This window comes from Crassostrea angulata, chromosome 6 (assembly GCF_025612915.1).
Source record: "Crassostrea angulata isolate pt1a10 chromosome 6, ASM2561291v2, whole genome shotgun sequence".
Classification (NCBI taxonomy): Eukaryota; Metazoa; Mollusca; class Bivalvia; order Ostreida; family Ostreidae; genus Magallana; species Magallana angulata.
This window is the reverse complement of record NC_069116.1, coordinates 39,370,479-39,391,616: the sequence shown is the minus strand read 5'-3', so window position 1 is coordinate 39,391,616 and position 21,138 is coordinate 39,370,479. Positions and strand designations below refer to the sequence as shown.

Sequence of the window (21,138 nt, the reverse complement as noted above, 5' to 3'; positions counted from 1 at the left end):
TATGTAATTTGTGGCATATATTTTAATGAAACATGCAAGATTTTTAGATTTAGTTTATTTATTTTTATTGAAGTACACAATTTCTACAAAATATGAAATATGAAAATGACTTTTGGAAAGTACCTGCTATTAATAGAGAGGTTTAGCAGACCAACGGGTACGCGTACTTGTATGTGTAGGTTACAAGTTAGAACTACGCGTACAAGTTCACATTACTTTTCTTGTTTAGCAGTTGTAACGTGTACCTGTACGTGTAAATGTTTTAATGTAATTCTAGATATCCTCTCCTACTAAGCTGAGAATTTTAGTCACAGTCAAAAATTGAGAATATGTTAATTTTATTATACATTATTGTTTACATAAGTATATTTTTATTAACACAGATGAATAAAATAACAGAGCCATTGCATATTTTGGAGGAAGAGATACGTGTATTAAAACTCCAATTACATATTAAATTTCAATGAAAATTTATATTTGTTGATATCTGTATTCGCATTTAATATTCAGGCTTAAGAAAAATAAACATATTTGTTAAAATAAATAGCCAACAGGGAAACAGAAGCTACAAGTTCGACCTTACGGGTACTTTGCAATTAACACGTATGTTCATTCGGGTACATACATGTAGAAATTCGTCATTACACAAACTGATGACGTAATGCACATATTTTCCTTTCTACACGTACACGTACGCGTACACGTTGGTTTGCTAAACCTCTCTAATATGATGCAATTAACTACGTCTAAAATAGATCATGATAATCCAAAGTTTATTATCATATGAAAATTAAAAATAAAATTGTCATGTTTTTACTTCCCGGCTTCGAACAGCCTTGTTTAATGTTCACTGAATTTTAAACTTTCCTTATAACAACGTCTTGTGATTTTAATTCTCACACTGTATACATTTAATTTATTTCATTTGTCGCATTTTATACACTGAAAATGGGAAACATGTTTTTTTTAATAAGCTCCGAAATTTTTCTCAAAAATACGATGTGAATATTTGAAGTCTATTATCAAATAATAATATCAAATAAAATACAAAAGATAAATGTATACACACACAAAGCTTTGACAGTAAAAAGAAATAGCATCTGTATACAATAAATTTTATCAACATGTAAAATGTGATCAGATGAGAATACTTGTTGTAAGAACCAGCTAGTTCAAAATATCACAAATTGCATTCATTCAAATTCATTATGATAAAACATACATTTTTATTTATTGTACATAGTCAATGTATGATAATACACAAATGGTTGAGAAACAAGTTATTACAACTAACTAGTCCCTCAGTATGATTATTAACAAGCGCCTTTTCTAAAATTTATTAATTCGGTATGGCTTGATAATTTTTGGAATGACACCTACACCATTCTCGAGACAGTCCTGTATAATTCACGACTAGAAATTTTGCCCCAAACTCTGTCCTCGTCAAAGTTAAAATTGGAAAATGTGTGACTTTCGTTTGCTTCAATTATGCAGATAAATTCTAAACTAAAATCTGCATTTCTTACCCCTGCAAAGCAATTTTCTAAAACTTGTACAGCAGGTTGTATGTGTTTGGATATTGTGTAAATTTCCACTCATTATCCTTTGGAAAGATTGATGCGGATGCGGAAAAGTGTATGTTGTTAGTGCTTCAAGCCCACCAGATAGATACGTTGTTGGAATGACCAAAGTAAATACCAAAACAAAACCACATTTATCATTTCATTGCAGTCGAAGGCTTTCAACAAGCGTAGAGCATATGTCAAAACACTTTTCTAGATAAAAATTTCGATTCGTCCACCGAATACCAAACACAGGCAACTACTCAGACTTTGTCTACGTTTACGCAAAACGAACAACTATCCCATGGATTATGATACACAGCTCCAAAATCACTGCATTTCGGTTTCATTTTGATCGGCTGATTATCGGACTATTTCAAGTCTTAATTAACTTCTTGGTCTGCAACAAGACATTATGTGGCGGAGAGCTCTTATCAAGTCTGGAACAATGATACAGCCAGCAATAACCATGAGTACCACAACCCAGACAGCACCGGAAGCATTGGCGGAAGGTCGGAAATCCTTCACGGAGATCTTCTTTCTTAAAGCCGCAGAGGTTTGGTTCTTTAAAACTTTCAGTTCTTTCTTCATTTGCTCTATTTCCTGGGCGAGTTTTTCGTCGTTTATATCTGTGTATTTAGGTACGTGGACCATGCCACAAGGGCACCTGCACTCCCGTATAACTGTTAAAAATAAGAAGATGGGTTGATAGAGCACATGCCCATTTGGTTTAGTCGTAAAATACAATTGCAGATTTATTTTTTTCAAATGAAATCGATTTGATAATGTTATAATACAAGTTTGCTAAAGCACAATTTCTAACTATAATCAGTTTTGAATATTTTAACATGTAATAGAAAATATTTTTTTAAGTTTTTGGTTGTGTCGAATACAATTTCAGATTTATTTATTTTTTAAATGAAATCAATTTGATAATGTCACATGTACAATACAAGTTTGCTAAAGCACAATTTCTAACTATAATCAGTTTTGAATATTTTAACAAGTAATACAAAATACTAGTATTACTTTAAGATTACTTACTTACTTCAGTTACTTTGGTTGTATCGAGCCAACAGCCTAAAAAGCCTACTAGATATATTAGGTTATCTATTGTCTGGTGCTCTAACCATTGAGCCATTCCAGTCACAACAAAGTGTTTTTTAAACGCTGAATGTGACTTTGGCCACGAACTGGACTTGTATTATTTTTCTATAACCTTTATTTGTTGGGAAACAAAATGTTATTCTTGGGAGTTGATTTTAATCAACTCTTCTTTGCACTTACTCGGGCAAAGCGAAAGTGAAAAAGTGTTTGGACCTAAGCACAAATCAATACCGCTGACAACACTTAGTTTTTGAAAATAATCGATAAATTCGATGCTATATATTCTGAAGCATTGTTTTTCAAGAAAACTTATTTATTAAAACCATGAAAATAATAAGATTTTAAATTGTACAAACAGTTTAGATATTTTAAAGTCGTATGTATTCATACGCTAGAGTTTAATGTAGTCTCGTTCAACCAGACGCTTGGCTGTCTCCGTTAATATCCAACAGAACAGTCTCTCTTGCTAATCGGAGATAAACGGAGACAGCTGAGCGTTTGGTTGAACAAGACAAGAGTGCAATCTTGCCTGGATCCATACAATTTCTCAGAAATAATTCGATTACTGATACTACTTGCCATTCAAAATCACATATCGTTGATTTTGAATAAATGATAATCGATAAAATCAACTCCCGTCAGTTCTTCAATACTTTGATTTTTATTTTTACTGTATTGGGTCATCTCTCCACGTTTTTGTTAATAGAAACCGGTTTGCTTAACGTACATGTAAGAGCTTATTAAGACTTTGGCAAAAATATGGAGCACAGACCTACTCTATCAGAAAGGCATCGAAGCTCTGAAACTGACACTATTAGGAGGTTTTGATACCCATTCGCCTATTATAATCAACGTATTCTAAATATTGAACATAAACAAACTGAACTAGTTTTACTAATTAACCTTATTTCCAAACGAATTCGGTGAAAATAATAAACAACGTTAAATTCATCAGACAATTCACTACTGATGCCTTTGCTTTACTTTCCCCAGACTTTCTTTTAACCCACTTCGGATAATGGAGTATGTTAAATTCATCCGCAGATCGAGGATCACCATTTTTACATGTAAACAAACTGTACGACTTCTTTTTTTGTTCAATTTTGTATGTACTTTGTCAGAAAGTTTTCTTAGTTGCTTTTCTTAACCTATTCTATAAAATTGATATCAAAAAGCAACTGCATGGCAGAATATATAGAGAAGCAGTCAGGGATAAAAATCTAAACTGAATTTGATTATATACACATGCATTTTTTAAAATTTTAGTTCAAAGCCAGAGAGTGGGTGTATTTTGGTTCGTATCTCTTCTCTAAATTTTGATCTTTATGTCAGATTTCAAGATATAATTTTTATCACTGTCCAAAATGAAAATTTCAGATTAAAGACTGTCAACTAGCCCCATCCCCCGAATTCAACTTTCCCGTTTTATGCATACATCATTTATCCATATAGACGTTAACACAATTTGTTCTTGGGTCACAAATTAATTATCAGCCCCGGGTCATGCTTCGTTCTAATTCAGGCTCGCTGGGATCAGCCCCGAGCACAATCTGTTCTAGTCTTGATGCCCGCTGGAGATCAGCCCCGGGCATGGGTCTTGTGTCGTTGTCATGCTAACAGCCCAGGCTGTTGCTGGTAGGGAAGGAATGAGTAGCCCCCAAGCGCCAAACTATTTACATATGTATTTTGGTTGTTTACAAATATATGTTTATTGTTGTTTTAAGTATGATTGTAATTCGGTTTGCAGTGTTTGTTTATTTAGCTATACTAGATGTTTGGATACAAGACCCAATCAATTTTTTGCTTCCTCTTAACTCTTGTTAATTGTTTATAAATGTACATGTAACGCCCTACAGTTTCAGCGATGAAGTTAATTAGTGAACCCACGTTTTTTCCGCATCCCGTTCTCTAAAGTTCTTTCCAATCTTTCAACACGTAAATCGCGTCATATTAGCACATTTTATTTCTTAGCTTTTTTTGTATTAACCAAAGATGTCCAATCCAAAGTATCTGCCAACAATGCATAGTGAACTCGTCCTACGTACAGTCTCCTCCATGACGTTAATTAGTCGACACGCGTTTTTGGTTACTCCGTTCTGGGAAGTTCTATCCATCAAATCTAAAATCGCGCATTCAAGAAACGAACTGGATTATTTATTCAACATTTGTCATATCTCAATTTCTATATATACCCGAAATAAGTTTTAAATAGATATATTCACTCTTTACGTAATCATTCAAAATCAATTCATCGCAAGTATATATTTTTATGCCAATTTCCAATTACTTAGATCCGCCAAGGCGTGTCCACCACCTTACTCTCTCATGGCTGGTTTAACGAAAATGAAAGTAGGATTTTAACTTTACATTAATTATACTTATCCGGTAAATTTCAATTATAGCTTAGGGGCATCAACTCACATGTGTTGAAATTCCAAAGGTATAAGCAGTTACCCTGGCACAGGCATTTCGTAGTTTATTGGCAAAATGGCTTAATTTATAAGTATAGATTTTTTTAAAAGAAAAAAATATGAAAAAAGTAAATAAATTTGTGTTGTTCCATATTATTTATAATACATACTACAGAAGTTATCATTTAGAAAAGATAATTATTTAAATTTTATCCCTTCTTTTTTTTTAATGAAAAAAGAAACAATCTGCTACAGTATAATAAACCCTTATTTTAATTGAGATTGTGACAAATGCAAATGCATTCAATATCTTAAAAATATTAATCGCAAATAGCAATATTTCTTCCAAAATGATTTTTATGTAGCTTGAATAACTTACATGTGCAAACAGGTGCGACTCCGCTCCACTCTCCTGAAGATAAGCACTCCCGCTGTAAACTTCCGTTCGTGTGCTGGAATCCGGCGTTGCAGGCAAAATGAGCAATTCCATTCAGATACCTATTTATACCTAACAGGGTACTATTTAGGGGTGTGTTAGGATCCTGACAAACTTCCTCTACAATAAACGATACAAGTTTATATAACAAAGAAAATGTGCATGTATAACATAAAGAAAATTTAAAGTCAGATGACACGTTCCTCGAGAATCTTTTTTCTATTTCCTCGTAATAAGAGTTCCAATAAAAAATATTCATTTTATAATTACTTTAAAAATGTTCAAAATTTACTTAGATTTGGTTACGTGTCTAGATGGTCGAGTGGTTAGAACCGTGGCCGCACATTACCAGATATGTATAGGTTTTAGAGGTCGTGAGTTCAAAACCTCGCCCCGGCGGAGATATAATTCTTATATAGTGAAATTCGCTGTGCTGTACATGTATTTATTTTTATATCAGCAATTCAAGTGTATTTTCAAGAAGATTATATAGGAAATTGCATATTCAAGTATTTTGCAGAAATGCCTGGTAAGGTACCCTAATTTTTTGCAAGAAAGCTTGTCAAAGTAGTAGTAAACCATTAACAAATTCCTGGAATTGACTTCCGGTTTGCGAATGGCAAGGTGAGCACGTATATTTTGGCTGATCGAATACAACCGAGCGTGTTTACTATTAGAAGTGAACCACTGAACTGTGTCTTCTATAGACAAACTTTATGTTTATAATTGTGTTTATTTTACTTGTACTGTATATATAGTTGTGAATTATTACAAAGTGTAAATAACGTTTCAAGCGAGGATGGCAGCCACGTCTAGTGGTCGCCATCTTGGCGGATCACAGAATTTGTTTGTGAACAGGAAATATCGTAAAGAAAACACTTTATTTGTGAATGTGAAAGATAATTCATCGGTGAAACCCGAAGAAGTTATCGAATTTATCCATGATAACTGTGGTGTTGGTAGTTTGCTCGCATGTGTCCCGAAATCGGGGAATTTTTATGAAATAACGTTAGAAGGGAGAGCCCCTTTACAGTACCTCTTAGAGGGGATAAAAATAGGTCAAAACACATTCGAATGTCATGAAGTAGTTCCTAATTCGATCGTCGTTAGTTTCATGCACCTGCCTGCTTATATTGAAGATGCAGAAATTGAAATGTCTTTGCGATCTATGGGGGTTGAACTTTTATCCCCAATCAATAGGAGATTCTATCCTGGAACAACAATAGCAGACGGCACTCGGTACGTAAAAATTAAACTACCTGAAAACATTACCTCACTGCCCTATACTATGAAATTTCAGAAAGAGTATTACAGATGTATTCATAATGGCCAGTTAAAAGTGTGTTCTTTGTGTTACGCAAGTGATCATCTTTTTAGAGCGTGTCCAAAATTTGTTTGTTTTAAATGCAAGGGCCAGGGTCACTATGCAAGAACATGCAAGTCTGTAAGATGTGATGATTGCGGTGAATGGGAACACAATTGTTCGTGTCGCATGAGTGAACAGGGTGAAAACGAATCGGGTGACGATGAAAATAATGAATGGGAAGAGAACTCTGAAGAGGTGAATATAGAGAACGATGACGAAGTACACAAGGACGAAGAGGCAATTGAAGGGGAAACGGAAACACCAGTGGATGTTTTAGGAACACAGGCCCCAGTGAAATTAGATCAGGAGAAAACGGAAGAAAAAGAAAACCAAATTCAAAATGAAATTCCGACCGAAGAAAAAGTAACGGAAAATAAAAATTCAGAAATCATTGATAGTGAAATGCGTACAAGTGACAGAGATAAAGAAAGTTCGGAATCAGAACCCGATACAGAAGTGATGATAACCGGAAAAAAGAAGAGAAAGAAAACGAAAGATAAAAGCAAAACCAAGTCGAAAAAGAACAAATAAAATGGAGCGAATAATTACATTTTTCATTTTAGCAATGGTTTTCATAACCTCGTGGAACTGTAACGGTTTGGTGAACATTGATAAAATGAAAATGGTGTTTAGTTTATTTAACGAAAGAAAATATGATATTGTAGCATTGCAAGAAACTCACTGGAAAGATGATTTTATTGATAATTATAAACATTTGTGGAATGGTGTAATTTATCATAATAGTGTAAATGTTTCATCCAAAGGAGTAGCATTTTTAATTAAAAATGATATTAAATCAAATATTGAAATGGTAAATGGATTTGATGGTAGATTTTTGCATGTCAAATACAAGGAAAATGACAACAAGTATGATATTATAAATGTATATGCGCCTAACGATGTTAGAGAAAGGGTAATGTTTTTAAAAAATATTACAAATGTTATGCCACGTTCAACAGAGTTAATCATTATGGGAGACTTTAATAATACTCTTGCTGAGATAGATAGATGTGGTAAAACAGTACATAAGTATGACCAGAGTTACAAAGCATTGACAGATATGATGACTGAGCATGACGTGGTTGATATATGGAGACAAAGAAATGAAAGAAAAAGGGTTTTTTCTAGGAAAGTTATTAGAGAAGGGATGCTTGTACAAAGTAGAATTGATTTTATTCTGATTGCAAAAATTCTTTGTGTTTATGTGAGAAACATATTTTATGTGGAAACAACAATGAGTGATCACTCTATGATTGTAATGAATTTTAACACAGAAGTCTGTGAAAGAGGTCCAGGTGTTTGGATCCATAACAATTTGTTATTATACGATGAAATGTATTTTAACAAAGTACAAGAACTTATTGAAAAAGAAAAGAAATGTATATTATTTGAACAATCAATTTTAGTTTGGTGGGATAATTTGAAGTATAAAATTAAAAAACTGTCACAAATATATAGTAAAAATAGAGCTAAAGAAAGAAATAAGGAGTATTACAGAATTCAAAACAATTTGCAAAGATTATCACAAAGTATTGCTGATGGTAATTGTATAGACATTGAAAAATATGAAAAACTTAAAACTGATCTCTGTGAATATGAAAATGAAAAATGTACAGGTGCCATACTAAGGTCTAAGGCCCAGTGGGCGAATGAATCAGATAAGTGTACGAAATATTTTTTGAATTTAGAGAAAAGCAGACAAGAGTCAAACACAGTAAAGGAATTGTTAGATGAAAACGGTGAAGTTAAGAAAAATATTGATTCTATTTTAGATATGCAATACAATTTTTATTCCAATTTGTATTCATGTGTAACTATAGAATGTGAAAGTAAAAATCAGTTGTTGTCATTAGTCGATAAAAAACTTAGTGAAAGTGATGTTGAAACGTGTGAAAAAAATATAGATGTTAAAGAAATAGAGCAAGCTTTAAAAGAAATGGCCAGCAATAAAAGCCCTGGTCCTGATGGATTGACTATTGAATTTTATAGAAAGTTTTTGCCACAGTTGAAAAATGTATTGTACAAACTTTTTTTAGAAATAGAAGAAAAAGAAGCATTGTCACATTCTATGAAAATGGGTGTAATTACATTACTATACAAAAAGAAAGGTGATAAAAGATTGTTAAAAAACTGGAGACCTATTAGTCTCTTGAATGTTGATTACAAAATCATTGCAAGAATTATGTCAAATAGACTGAAGAATGTTTTACCAAACATAATTTCTGATAGTCAGACATGTTGCATTATTGGAAAAGATATTGCAGACACGTTAGTAAGTATAAGAGATATTATAGAGATGTCTGAAATAGATGAAATGGAAGGTTATATTGTAAAAATTGATCAAGAAAAAGCTTTTGATAGAGTTAGTCATGAGTATATGTTACAGGTGTTGAAAGTATTTGGTTTTGGAGATTATTTCAGAAAATGGGTAAAACTATTTTATACAGGTATTTATAGCAGTGTTAAAAGTAATGGTCATCTTACAAAATATTTTCCAATCAAAAACTCGGTAAGGCAAGGTTGTCCAATATCTGCTTTATTGTATGTATTATGCTCAGAACCTTTAAGTTGTGCAATCAAATGTAATGGTTATATTAAAGGTATAGATATTCCATTGTCAGATAAAACTGCATTGGTTTTTCAACATGCAGATGATACGACATTATCGGTTTGTGATAAAAGGTCAATTTTTGAGATATTTAAGATTTTTGAATTGTATGGAAGAGCCTCTGGTGCCAAAATAAATGTTCAGAAGTCTGAAATTATGTGTATAGGTTCAGGAAGATTATTGGAAGATGAAAGAGAATTAATTAATGTCACTGAAACAAATGTTATGAAAATCCTTGGAGTTTATTTTGGTAGAAACAAAGAAGAGTGTGAAAATTTAAATTGGAGAAACAAAGTACAAAATATAAAACAAATTCTTAATCTGTGGAGAAAAAGACAGTTGACAATACATGGAAGAGCTAGTGTTATAAATACATTGTTGATGTCCAAATTATGGTATTCCTTGTCTGTGATTTCTATCCCATTTTGGGCTAGAGATACAATTCAAAAAGAATGTATTGATTTTTTATGGAATTATGGCACACATTTACTGTCATATAAAACAATTGTTGGCGAACATAAAAATGGTGGTTTAAAAATTGATGATATTTATTTGAAAATGCTGTCGTATCGACTTAAGTTTTTAGCCAAGTATTTGTGTCCTACAAAAGAACTAGAATGGAAACACACTTTTAGCTTTTTTTTTATCAAAAATCTGTGATTTGAAAGGTGGTGTTGAAGTATTTCTTCTACAGTTGAACAAAAAGGATTTGCAATGTCTGCCTTCTTTTTATGTTGAAATGTTTAGTGCATGGTATGCTGTGAAAAATTATGTTGATTACAATGAAAATAGAAACGATGTGTTTAATTACTGCTTGTTTTTCAATCCTAAAATTGTTAATCAGAACAAAACATTAGTGTGGGTATATTTCATAAAAGCAGGTATTACACATATCAGAGACATTTCATATGAAGTAATACCAGGATTTTTGCCTGTGTCTTGTATAGTAGAACTGATACATGAATATGATTCAGAAATTAAGGTAAAACATATCAAAGATGATTATGCAACATTATTATCAGTTATACCAGAAGAGTGGAAAAATATTGTTCAAAATTTTGCTCATGTGAAAGAAGCATTGATTCCAAATTTTTCGATTTGTGTAGAAAATAACAAATATGTGTTTTCTTCATGTACAGTAAAGATTTTTTACAAAATGTTAATACAAAAGCTGTTTAACCCTCCAATATCAAACGAATACTGGAAAGGAAAATTGCAAATAGATAATGAGTCTATACTTGATAACAGATGGATTATATTAAGAGGAGTTGGTAGACCTCCAGATGTTGTAGAACTTGATTTTAAGATTTTTCATAATGGTATTTTTACATATGAAAAACTGTTCAAGATCGGTAAAACAGATTCAAACAAATGTCCATTATGTAAAACAGAACGCGAAGATTTATTTCATGTGTTTGTAAAATGTGACGAAGTGCAGGAATTTAAGAAAGATTTTATAATATATCATTTAGAATCGCTGTTGAAGGACTGTGAGAATAGTGTATACAATGTTTTAGATATTGATGAAATTTTGATGACGGCATTTCCTAATGTCATGAAAAATGTTAATACATTTTTTGTGAATTTTTTCATATCAATATGTAGATTTACTATTTATAGAAGAAGACAAATATTGTTGCAAAATAATCAAAAAATGGATTTGAAAAGGTTTTGCAAATATTTACTCAGACATTATATTTATTACAACTATCATTACATGTGTATAGAACAAGACAACAGAAAAATGTTTTCAAAAAAGTTTTTGAAGAAAAATCCACTTTTAAAGGAAACAGAAGGTGTACTATTGTTTATTTTTTAAAATATTTTATTATAAAGTATTGACATGTAGACTGTGATTGTGATATTTAATGTGATGATTGTGATAATTGAAATTTGATCAATAAAAGATAAAAAAAAAAAAAAAAGAACCGTGGCCGCACATTTCCAGAAGTGTATAGGTTTTAGAGGTCGTGAGTTCAAAACCTCGCCCCGGCGGAGATATAATTCTTATATAGTGAAATTCGCTGTGCTGTACATGTATTTATTTTTATATCAGCAATTCAAGTGTATTTTCAAGAAGATTATATAGAAAATTGCATACTCAAGTATTTTGCAGAAATGCCTGGTAAGGTACCCTAATTTTTTGCAAGAAAGCTTGTCAAAGTAGTAGTAAACCATTAACAAATTCCTGGAAAAAGTTATCTAAAATTGAGGAACGTGTCGTCTGACCTTAATCAAACTCGTTAAACTCTATTTCTCTGTTTACATTTATCATACAATGTATTCGTTTCATAATTTAAGCCGCATTTTTCTACTTTATTCAATACTATTAATTCCTTAAAACTGAACTCCTTATCATAATATTCTTTCTTAATTTCCAACATATGAAAATATATTGTCCTTTCTAGCATACTTTTGATACCTTAGATACAGTTTTCAGTAGTCAAAGTCATATTGCAGATACTATCTAAGGTAAAAATTTGTGGCTTTTACTTATTAACAATTTTAAATTGTCAATGGGTCCATTAATTTGTCATTGATTTATTGACAATTAAAATTGATAATTAGTGAAAGACATGTCAAAGAGGATAGTATACCCAATTTTCTTTCACAATATTAATTACATACAAAAAGGCTATCTGAAGCCAGCCAATTTGGCTGTGTACCGTTCGATGTTCCATTTATCTGACAGAGAAGGGAACTAGAACCATTTATCTGAAATCATGGGTTACAGGAAAATGTGGCAGTAGTGTTTACTGAAATCCCCATGGAGTTTGAAACGTTTGTTGACAAAGCAAAGAAAAACACTGTTGTCAGCGGCTCACAAAAGTCAAATGGTAAATGAATTGCTCATGTATTGGGTTTGTTAGACAGGCTGTAACTATACTTTCGTATTTTCTTCGCTTTTTCTAAATATAGCTCTACTAAAGGTATTCGTTAAAACACATAGCCACATGGTTCAAACGATTATGCCACTTTAATATTAAATATGAACATAATAATCTCATGTACCTGGATTGAATGTATTTCTTTTCTTTGTTCATTTTTAAGCGTGCCAACAATATAATAACACAGCATTGTTGTCATAATCACAGTCAAATTACAAATTAAATGTTTTTAAAAAAATATAGTCCCTTCATATACATGTAGCAATATTAAACATGATACATGTATATTTTAAATTAAAATGTGTGTTTAATGATTATGTATATTTTGTTACATATGTACCAGTCAAGAATGAGCTGAATACTACTTCCTACAACCTTGTTGACCAATGGGCAATCAACTCCTTAAAGTTGCTTGATCTGAATCAATATCAATTTTTGGGGGTTGATTCAATATCCTATGCAGCATCGTCTCAAGCCACGGGTTTTGTGTCCATTCTATTTCGTTTGTGAAAATAGAATGGACACAAAACCCGTGGCTTGAGACGATGACTATTCAGTTTCTTTGGAAAACCGGAAGTGAAACAGTGTTTGGACCTATGCACGAATCATACCCGATGAGACTTAGTACTTGAAATGTATCGATAAGTTAAATTAAATAAGTTTTTTTTTTTACAAATCTAAAGCACGCCAAATTCACATAAGTTAGCAAAACATAGTTTCACTGTCGATAAACTAGGTTTATCGGCTGTTAACTATAGGTTACGGATCCTAAACTATAGTTACCGACGTTAATGTATATTTCACAATGTTATGTTAAAGAATCTGTAAGTGTTTCAATATAAAACCATCTCTTCATATCAAAACACTTCAATATAAAAAAAATTACATCAACAAACATTTTCAAATTATATAACCTAAAAGTATGCATTAGGCTGTGTTTTTTTTTTCTCTCGCACGAATCTTTTAAAAAATTATATTGTTTTTGATAGACATAACTAACGTATCCTTTTTTCACATCATGTTTGTTTAAAGCACATGGAATTAACCAGTTGAAATATGCTATCCATTGATCTCTGTTATCAATATATATATCAATCATATTCGTTCTAACATAGCCCAAATATACCAGATATGAAGTAAAACTTGCTACGTACTTTAAAAAAGGAAAATGCAGTTGCAAAGAGATGCAGTTAATGCCATATTTGGATAATTCAAGTCTCACGAATAGTTCTTATGTGTACATTGCCAATATTGTCTTATGAGAGATGAAAAAATTTCTAATCGAGAAACTGTTTATCAAGTAGAGAATATAATGGGTTCTTATTTAAATACATCACATTGAGTTAAACAAGGTTAAAACAATCATTTATTGTATATAAAAGTATCAATTATTTTGACTAGACCCTGAACATATTTTTTTCAAACTGCGTTAATATCGACGCACTTTTAATTTTTTTTTTAAAGTGCGTTGACTTGGTCCCCAAATTAACGCACTTCGAACATTTTTTTTTCGAAGTTTGTTAATTTTTTCAAAGTGCATTGTAATGCACGTTCCAGTATACGTAGCTATAGTCTGAAGGTTTATTATCCTGAATGTTCAATTATCCAAAAGTTCAAAACTTCGTCGGTTCATATATTTGAAGGTTTATATGTATAAATTCAAAAGGTTCAGTAGCCAGAAAATCCATATAGTGTAAATTCCTGAAGATTTGAACCAAAATATATACTGAATATAGGGTATCATTCTACGTAACTATACAATGCTATATTTAGTTTTGTGTGGACAAACTGTGGATTGCTATTTTTAGATTATGTCAAACCCCTGATATGGAAACTAATTATGTTGCCCATATTCACAGAGAAAATATTTTAAAACTTCCAGGCCTAGGCAATGGGCTCGAAGTTGATAAACCTTCTATGATTGTGTTATGCTGTAATAAGTAATTTACAAATTCATTTTGGTAAAGAGGAAGAGGTTTTGAATAAAAAAAATGTACTACATGTAGTCTGTAATTGAAATATTATATCATATGAAAATGCATCATAAATGGTAAAATGAAGATTTTCAATCTTATACATGTATTTAATTTCCTTAGCAAATACTTATTCATAAGTTGCCGATGGTATTTTTTTACGTATGAAATTGACTTGATTGAATTTGACTTCGTTCAAACTGTAAAGTCTAAGCTGTATTGAAATGCAACACTGATTTTCAATTGCTTTAATATTAAGATTTCATAATTATGTAAAGAATCACAAAATCGAAAGAAAACATGTGAAATGATCAATGTCTGGAAATTTCTTTTTATCCAAATTGCATACAGTCTTCCAATATACAGAAATGATTTTTTTTAATGATTTAAAATTCCGAGAATTTTTTCATTACAGTCATCTGCATCATATGTGATCATTTTGATTCATTTACACGGACTGGTGCAATTGAAATTAATTTTTCATAAAGAAAACACATTTTCGTTTTACTTACAGTTTAGGGAATTATTTTATTGCAATTTCCAGCATCAATTTCGATTGATCAACATAAAATGGCACATTATAAATGCATATTTTATACAGAAAAACATACTTTGTTTTCCTCAAAATTCAGATAACTCTCTTAGTGCCATTTCCTATACCAATTTTGATTGATTTACACGGAATGTTACATTATGAAATGAATATTTTATACAGAAAATACATTTTTGTTTTACTTAAAATTCAGAGAACTCTTTTATTGCAACTCCCTGCAACAATTTGGAATAAATTATTGTGAAATGAATATTTTATGCCAAAAATATTATGTTTCACTTAAACTTCTGAGATTTGTTAATTGCAACCTCCTGCAAACATTTTAAATTATTTCACGGCAAAGTACATACTACATGTAATTAGGTAAAAATTTAGAAATAATTCATTGCAATTTTCTGCATCCTTTTGATTTAAGTGGAATGGACTTCGTTCGTTGAAATCATCATCCTTCATCGATTGTGGTTCATGTTGATTAATTTCACGAACTAGTACAGTTTTAAATTGATATTTTATATATTACATATAGATGTTTACAGGCAATCAAACGTAGCTGTGCTAATTAGTCACCCCTAACATTGCTTGACATTCCATTTATCATTCACGACATTCAGTGGGATGGATAACACAGCTCACCCTGTCATCATGACTTGAATTTTAATGACATTTAACATAATTACATCAACCAAAACGAATCAGTAAATATTGAACCGGAACCGAAAAAGAATGACGACAATTTCATATTTAAATTTTAATATTGTAAATTCAAGCGCTTTAGGTTCCAGAAAGAAATTAGAATACATCCCTTGATTCATTTTCGTAAGATTTTGCAATGTTACATTTTGCGTTTATCTTAATTAGAAAAATATCATAACACAAAATTTAATTATAACATATGATCGCTAAAAACTTCCCAAAATATATCATGATAACAATGAATAATACATGAGTAATGAAGACCTAACCGATACTGGTACTCTACCAAATAATTTATTATGTATTACCAAATTAGATACAGTTTAAATGTTTGTTTCCTTATATCACTTCTTTTTTTTCAAGTTATATTACACTAATCATAGAAGACTTTGTACTTTTTCTAGAACCATATAAAGAAAATCAAGGACGATTTATCGGCTATATAAGTGAAACTGGAATTTAATCATAAATGTATTTTTTAATTAGTAAATATTCAATAATTTATTTATGTACTCTATATAGTACCGTGTGAGTCAGCTATTGTTATAGTATAGTACAAGTTACACGGGTTCTGTAATGTACATGCTATTAAGACACATTAGCGCGTAACTGACTCACATGAAACAATAATTTTTGTAATTCTCATTGATTGTTAAATATTATTTGACATTCTGTCCTTGGACAGTTAGTCTTTACCTCCAAATGACTTTCATCGTCTGCCTTGGATGATTACCCAAAGAGCTTAGGAAATCTGGTCGTCCGAGTTTAGCTAATGTACTACATTTATTAATTATTTTAAATATAGTTGTCTAATAGGGTGATTATATAGCTATTATGGACACCATTGTACAATAAATAGGTGACTATAAGAACTCATGTCAAGTGATATCGGCCGAAGACACAGAAAAGTGATATCGACTTCACAAGTTCAGTCTAAATTGCTTCGATCAATATCACTCGATATGTGTCCTTTTAACCCTATAGCGATCTAAAAGTGAGTCCATAATATAAAAAAACTACATAATATTGTAGTTTACATTTATTGCGGTTTCAAAGTCACGGTTTCTTTTATGTGTTAAAATTGTTTTGGCGTTGCATGTGATTAAAATAACGTCACATTTTTTTCTCCGTTTTGACAACTTTGAAATGTGATATATAATTCTGTAAAAATCTCAAAATGTGCAAAAATGCCGTAACCACCCTTTTCTCATGAACGCAATCATTTCCATTCTTGTGTACGGCAGGGTCATTTTTCTTTTAAAAAATCGAATTATTCTACAGCGGGGGGGGGGGGGGGGGGGTCATTATTCTAAGTCGAAAAATGACCCCGGGCATTATTCTTCTTTATACCGGCTAATTATACCACTGCCAAGGGGGCATTTTTGCCCCCGTTTAAGCTAAAGAGTTTACAACCAACTTTGTTAACAGTGTATCTCCCCTGCCAGGTGAGATATTTACCTTTCAAAAAATTATTTCCTACAGGAAAATAAAATTTCCCATGAGAAAAACAGTATTCCTACAGGAAGTTTGATATTTCCTATTTTTCGGAATACAAGAACGTCCTACAGGAATTTCAAATCCGGCAGGATTTGATAAAATCCGATCGGAGAACTTACTAGTAATTTCTTATAGGAAACCTGTCTGAATCAAATTCCTACAGGAAATACCATTCTCCTATAGGAAATATAATTCCTCTAGGATTTTTGAAAATCCAATAGGATTGTCAATATTTCCTGTAGAATCATTTCCCCTATGGGAATAATCATTTTCCTATGGGATTTTAATTTTTGAAGGTAAATGTCTCACCTGTCAGGTGAAACACACTTAAAACAAAAATTGTTATATAGTGTCTAGACAGCGGACTATCATTTGGTATATATGGATTTTTCCGAAAACTGTATCTTAAACGGGTGCAAAAAATACCACCTTGGCACTGGCATAATTATCCGGCAGAGTGTTACTATCTATTTAAGTGTACAATAATCTTCTATTAGGTATTAAAAGTATAATCTAAGATTCTATAACATATTACATAAAGATCACTATTTCTTTTTCTTTTAAACAAAATACCTATTGATCAACCATAAATCTTAACCATATTGTAAAGAAATTGCTTGGAATTCTCATGGCTTATTCAGAAATGACATACTACTATATAATTTACAAAGTACATTGCAATATAATCTGCTCTGTTAATGGCGAACGTAAGTTACGGTCAATGTACTAAACATCGCTAATCCTCCAATATATGCTGTATATATATATATATATATATATATATATATATATATATATATATATATATATATATATATATATATATATATATTTATATATAAATATAACTCAAACAAACATGTAACGATTTTTCGCGAAGCATTTGGATAGCAAAATAATACTTAGTATCTGTTCCCAGCACCAGTATTGTTTTGTCTATTTTTCAAAATCATTTAGCCAATAATGTAATATATAATGTCATAATGTATAATGAGCATAATTCTTTAATGAATATGTATAATATTGTTATATTCAGGAGTATATTCTCACTTTATAACTCTATATAGACGAATAGTCAATAATTGAATATTAGCTCGCCTGAAAAATATTGGCCGATCAAATTGTTTTCATTAGTTAATGACGTAATTTTCTATGTACCCTCATTCACTCTTTTCAGTTTTAGCAATTGTTCTTTACTATTTTCATGGCTTTAAAAACAATTATCCGCTAGCATTTTAATATTTGGCGCCACATCGAGTTCATAAACGGATATCGCAGTTTGATATATGTAACATACAGGTCATAATGGGGATGTTATTAAGAAAAACACAATTCACAAATTATGTTTTCAAGTCGGTTTGATCTTTCTTAAGTTATTCGAGTGTACCTGTATTAAGCATTTACCCAAAACATTCCATCATACATAAGTATCTATCACTCTTTGGTAAGTCATTCAACGCTAAGCAATTTATATAAATTATACAACACAGAGAACAATTTTTATCTGGACTATATACCGATAGGATATGATATGATTTTGACATTTATTACATTGTAATTTTATATCAATCATTCTTTTGTTAGCCATTTGCCATGCATTTGATTTCAAATATGCAAGACGCAAAACAATTTGACTATATCTGGTCTACGGATCATTTTGTCTATTTACAAGTTCTAGCAAACATTGTTTTAAATATTGATGATAGAATTCAATTCTTATATCCACGGTCAGTTGGTACATTATTTAAATCACATTGCATATAGATCAATCATTCTTTTGCTTTTCAACAAAATATCATTGTATAAAACCATAAAGCTAACCCACATTCCAAAGAATTGCGATTAAAACGTTTTTCTTACTAATAAATGACAATTTGCAATAATCAAATTTTGATGAATTCTTAAAACGAAATCAAGCAATTTAAATGACTACATATCATATTTGTCAGTATGAAATGACGGGTAACAAAACTGTAAACAAACTTTTTTGCGCCAGTTTTCGCGTTATCCATGATATTAATATTATATGCTATTATATATTGTAACTATGTGGGGTATATTAAGGTAGCTCCATACTCGTAAAATTCTCTGAGGAAAGTTGAAAAACCGAACTGATTTCGACTTAATAGACTTAAATGTCATCAATTGTTAGAAAAAATATACATGTCATCACACTTTTTGAGATGCCAGATAAACATAAACTAAAGCATATTTTAGCATTAGAAAATTGTATTTTTTTCTGTTAAAAGTAAAATCTTGTAGGCAGAAATTTGTTTTTCTTGTTTAATTTTAATGTCAACTTTATCAGAAAACTAAAATTACACAAATATTTTAAAATTAATCGTCGGAATAAGAAAAACTATAGGATTTAGACATACAACTGAAAGAAAAGTCAGAAAAAGAGTTATTTCCCCATTGCATAGATAAAATATATAAAAATTTGGAAATTTAGTATAAAATTAAGTGCGAAATTATCTTGAACCTACCAATAACTCTAATTACATCCATGTGATTATATTCACATAAAATAAATAAAACTATCTTGCACAATTTTTAAAGAATTCAAAGTTTTACAAAAAAGTGTGACGTCACAGAACACTGGATCTACTTTAACAACGGAAAAAAGATCACGAACCTTACAAACTTCGCACACGAATAAAAGTTGATTTACTGTTAACAAATACCGGCACAAACTGGCGGTTCTCCACTCCAGGTACCATTCAGCGTACATTCACGACTCAGGTTTCCAGATGTAGCTTCGAAGCCATCATCACAACTGTAGAGTAAGCTTCCATTCACACTGTTGTTCATTTCTTCAATTCTTCCATTTACAGGACCGGTCTCATTTGGACAAAAGATTTCTGGTTAGAAGACATTGATTTTTATTGCTCTGATAATTTGAAAAGCATTTCTGATGTTTCTAAAAATATATTGTTTTAAAATTCTAAAGAAACGATTTGCGTTTTAAATAAAAAGAGCAACAACAAAAAAATGGAGAACATAAAGTCATGTATATATAGTTGTACATGTATATATAAGTATATATCAGATTTTTCAAATCAACAATATCGAATGCTCAATTAATGTGATTTCAAAGTCTAAAATTAATGATTTATTTATTGGATTAATGATATTATAAATGCACACTTTCATTTTTTTGTTACGTGAACTATTTCATCTGCTATGAGAAAAAGTACTATTAAAAAAAGGGTAAAAAGTATATAACACTTCGTTCAATGCGCACCTAAACAGACAGGGGGAGATTCAGACCAACTTCCGTTGTATAGACACGTAAGAATCACGTGCGAAGATAAACGAAATCCCCCAATGCATGTAAAATAAACAATACTATGTACAGGAACACCAGACGCTCCTGCAATTGGCAGAGGGGCATGTGTTGCGACGCCATTTTCAAAATTCTGAAATGCTGGACATAAAATTTCTGCAAGTATACAAATTTAAGATAAATTTGGTCAAAACATGAACTTGAATGATATTTCATGGAATATTCAGTAATCAATAACTAAGTAGTTTAGTTCCTGTTAGCTTCTCCCTTAACGTTCTGAAAATAAATATTTTAACCCACCCCCTTCCCAAAATGAAATAAAGGAAACGTTCATCCACATATAAAGCACATTTTTTTCATTAATCAATTGTTCAGTTTATTTGTAATGTTCAAGTCAAATAAACCCAATGTGTTTGAAACATGTAGAAAGAGTTTTCAACATTGCCATTTATTGTATGAAGCAACCGCAAACAGGATGAAGAAATGTTTTTTATAAGTTTGACTAAATGTGCTTCTGATAGAAAACTCCGTATCTCCTTTGCAGGGAAATTCGGTTTTAATTTCGATTTTAAAATTTGTACCTCTCCTGGGGTCTAACTGGAGTTTGCAGAAGTAAGAAAACGTGCTGATACTGGATGATTGAATTGTATCTAATAAATTCGGCGTCGAAATTGAAAAGTTCATCAGTGTAGAAAAACTGTAACACATGTTGTTTGTACCAAACATAAACTTGTGTGCACTTGGCTTGATACACCGAT

General features: G+C 31.2%; 1 pseudogene; it reads right to left on the bottom strand.

Annotated features, from left to right (window-relative positions):
- Window positions 1-113: 113 nt before the first annotated feature.
- LOC128187490 (uncharacterized) overlaps window positions 114-21,138 on the bottom strand; it is a 32,313-nt pseudogene continuing 11,288 nt past the window's right edge.